This window comes from Crocodylus porosus, unplaced genomic scaffold (assembly GCF_001723895.1).
Source record: "Crocodylus porosus isolate Cpor-Errol unplaced genomic scaffold, CroPor_comp1, whole genome shotgun sequence".
Lineage (NCBI taxonomy): Eukaryota > Metazoa > Chordata > Crocodylia > Crocodylidae > Crocodylus > Crocodylus porosus.
This window is the reverse complement of record NW_017728947.1, coordinates 71,068,334-71,072,023: the sequence shown is the minus strand read 5'-3', so window position 1 is coordinate 71,072,023 and position 3,690 is coordinate 71,068,334.

Here is a 3,690-nt window from a genome sequence, read left to right as displayed (position 1 = left end):
GGAAAGGAGAGCCAAGGGAAACAGATAGATGCTGATGTCAATCATGACGACTGAGGGGCTATGGAGACCAGCATAATCTACAGCATTAAACCAGGTGGGACTGTTGAGGGCACCGGAGAAGCCGAAGAGACATGCCAGGTGGGAGACAGGAGGCAAGGGGAGTGGGAGAGGCTGCGAAAGATGGCCCTTGGTGGTGTGATTACGGCAAGAGACAGGTGGACAGACACCCGTTGGAGGATCACCAGTGGCCCTAAGAAGCCCCAGGAGGGACAATGAGAGAGCGGAACAGTGGCAGAGCCTACAGGAGATGCCGACCGCCTACTGAGCCTGAAATAGACCTTAGGGTCTGTACACGTTGTTAGCGGCCAGGCCAAGGAAGGGGCCTGGGAGAGGGGACTTAGGAGTCCCTCAGATTGCATCTGTAGTTTTTCTTGGTTTAGATTTTGTGTTTCCCACTTTAGAAGGGGTTGAAGGTCAAAGCAGTATTATTAAGCTCTGGAGGAGCTACTAGCTTTTGGGGAAAGCAGCAGTCTCATAGGCCAGATAATTGACTGCTGGAGGCCCATGATGTAGGCAGGGCAGACCACACCTGCCACGTAAAGGGAGTCAGGGACTCAGTGGCTGGGGGCCTGGCCAGGAGAATAACTGTGACCCATCAAGGCTGGGTATAAGGGCGAAGTATAGGGGAGGTAAAGCCTCACAGAAGATCACCAGACAGCCGTCCCATAGTTGAGAGAACTCTGGTAGTTGAACACCAACCACTGAAACAAGATCCGAAATCGTGGCAGGCGAGATTGGGGAACAACTACACCAGAAAGAGACACCCACTCAGTGTAACAGCAGGGACAGATGGATGAACACAACCGAATATCTGGGCCCGAGCGGCACGTGACCGGATGTTCAACGCCAGACGGGCACACTAATATATATTAAAGGCGTGTCTATAAATAAATCTTTCACTGGTTTACCAGTAAATGAAGGCAACCCAGGAAACAGAATGGTGGACCTTATCTGGAGCAGAGTTCCACAACCAAAGATCTTCAACCAAATAAGTTGTATAACTTAATCCTTTATCTGATTGAACCTAAGAAATAATACCCAAATCCTCAGAGATATTTTGATGCCTACCTCTTCTTGGCTATCAATGGCCCTCTAATTTCTGAAGCTTTATATATACTATAAAATAAGAGCTTGATTTCTGTCCCTTGACACACAGGCAGCAGTACAGACTGCAGAGTTGGACAGGACAACCAACTCTTTTGCCCATATCACTGTGTAAGAGACAACTGTAGCCTACACAATTTATAGCCTTTGGATTAATGGCAAAGAAATCCTGAGGAGGAGACCATTACCGTATCCTACCTTGAATATGACAGATGCATAAATGAGTGTGGTGAAGTTTGCATTGAAGAACACACAGCTTTCCTGAATAAGCTGGAGGTAAAAATTGCCACTCTTTCTCACTACTGCAGTGTAGATTTTAATGTCAAGAAAGCAGTCAATAGGGATCCTTCAACTCCACACCTGCCTTTGCAGTAGCATTTGTATTCTGTGAAAAGGATATCCATGCAAACTGTAGTTATTTTTTTTCAAAATACTTCCTTCTAAACAGGTTTATCACCTTATTTTTCCACAGGTGAATTTTAATCAACTGTCTTATCTTAAATAAAGTTGTTGCATAGACAGTCTTGTTAACTAAGATACGATACAAGGCCAGTGGAAAAGGAGATAGAACTCTGTATTGTAGTTTATAATACATACATGGATTTTTTCCTTTGGCAAGGAAAAAATTGTTATTTGCTGCTAACAATCCACACTGCTTTATGTTTCACTACACAGGCACACCTTATTTCCTGTCAAGGATTCTGTGTAGTCTAGTAGCTCAACAGGTATTTCCTATATTAATTAGAGCTACCACTAGAGGGCATTCACAACATAAAGGTCAATTTTTCAAAAGTGGCCTCAAGTGTCCAAGCTGAGAGATCTAGGACATGATTTAAAGAGGTACTGAAGACCTGCAAGTCCACATAAAATAAATGGGAGCTGCAGGCATCCCACCTTTCTGAAAATCAGCCTTAAGGGTAGCATATTCAGAAGTGAGGAGTGATTTTTGCATGTGTCAATTTTTGGCTGTTCAATATGAGACTTTAGTCTCAAATTGGAATCTGTCTCCTTGAGTGCCCCAAAATTGAGATGGTCAGCATCATGTCACATTTGAATATCTTGGCCCCAGTTTTAGAGATGGACATCCAAAAATAGAAATTTTGAAAATGTAGCTTTGAGTGTCACCTACTTTACTAATTGACACGTTATCATAATCAGAAAGACACAATTAAAAACACTTGTAGCACTCTTCAGCTAAGGCTCTCAAAGCATGTTTGAAAGGAAATGTATTAAGCCCCTTTTACAGATGAAGAAACTGAGAATGGAGAGTTTGATTTTTTTCAGCCACTGAGTATCTGCAGTTTCCATGGACTTCAACAAAGCAGAAGAGTCTGAAAATCATGTTCTCTGTGACTTGCCCAGGGCCCCATAGTGAATCAGTCACAGAATCCAGCTGTAGTCTTCTGATTGCTTCATCTGGAAGGAGTGGCATCCATAGAGAAATCCTGTTGAGCCTGCCTTTAAACTTAAGTGAAACTCTGGGATACCACAAAGCCAGAACCAGTGATGTGGAGGTCATAACATCTCTACACCACCTCCCATAAATCCCCTCAGGTTCTTGGCAGCACTGCTCCATAGGAGCCATACTATTAGGGATTCCAGGTGACTTTAGTTTGCCTAGTAAAATGAGAACCTTGGGCTGCATTAATTAAATTAATTTTTGTGACTCATGAAGGGCAGAAGAGCATGCTATACTAATGTGAAGGAAGGATAGGATGCATAGCAAGAACTAGACTGGCTAAACAATAACTTGAAACCAAAACTTTATAAGTGGAAATTAAGAATAAGTACAAGAATATAGCACAGTTATAGGAATATAATGAGGAAGGCCAAAGTGCAAACTGAAATACAGTTAGCAGAGGATATGAAAGGCAACAAAAAACTTTCTATAAACATGTTAGAATTTTGTTACAAAAAGATAATAGCATACTGGGTTTACATTAACAGAAGTGTCAGATGCAAGTAATGGAAAATTATTTTTTTACTCTGTTCAGCCTAGGAAGGGCGCAGCTGGAGTACTTATATCAAGTTTTTATAGCATCAAATTTCAAGAAAAATCAGGAAAATTTATTGAGAGAAAAGCAACAAAAAGGATTAGAAATACAGAAAACATGATATATGAAGAAAGGTTGGGAGAATTAAGATTCTATATTCTGGAGAAAACTGAGGCAAGATGTTGATAATAGCCTTACAGTACAAAAAGGGTGATATAAAGAGGATGGTGATCAGTTGTTCTCTATGTCCACAGGGAACAGGACAAGAAGAAATAGGGTAAAACTGGTTGAAGGGAAGTTTAGATTATGTATCAGGAGGAACATTCTAACCATGAGGGTGATTAAACACTGGAACAAATAACCTAGAAATGTTATGGAATCTCTGTCATTGCAAGTTTCTAAAAGCAGGTTAGATAAATATTTATCTGGGATGGTTTAGGCAGGGATGATCCTGCTCTGAGCATGGGGTTGGACTAGATGACTTCCTGAAGTCCTGTCCAGCCCTATTTTTCTATGATTCTGTCTTCCCTGT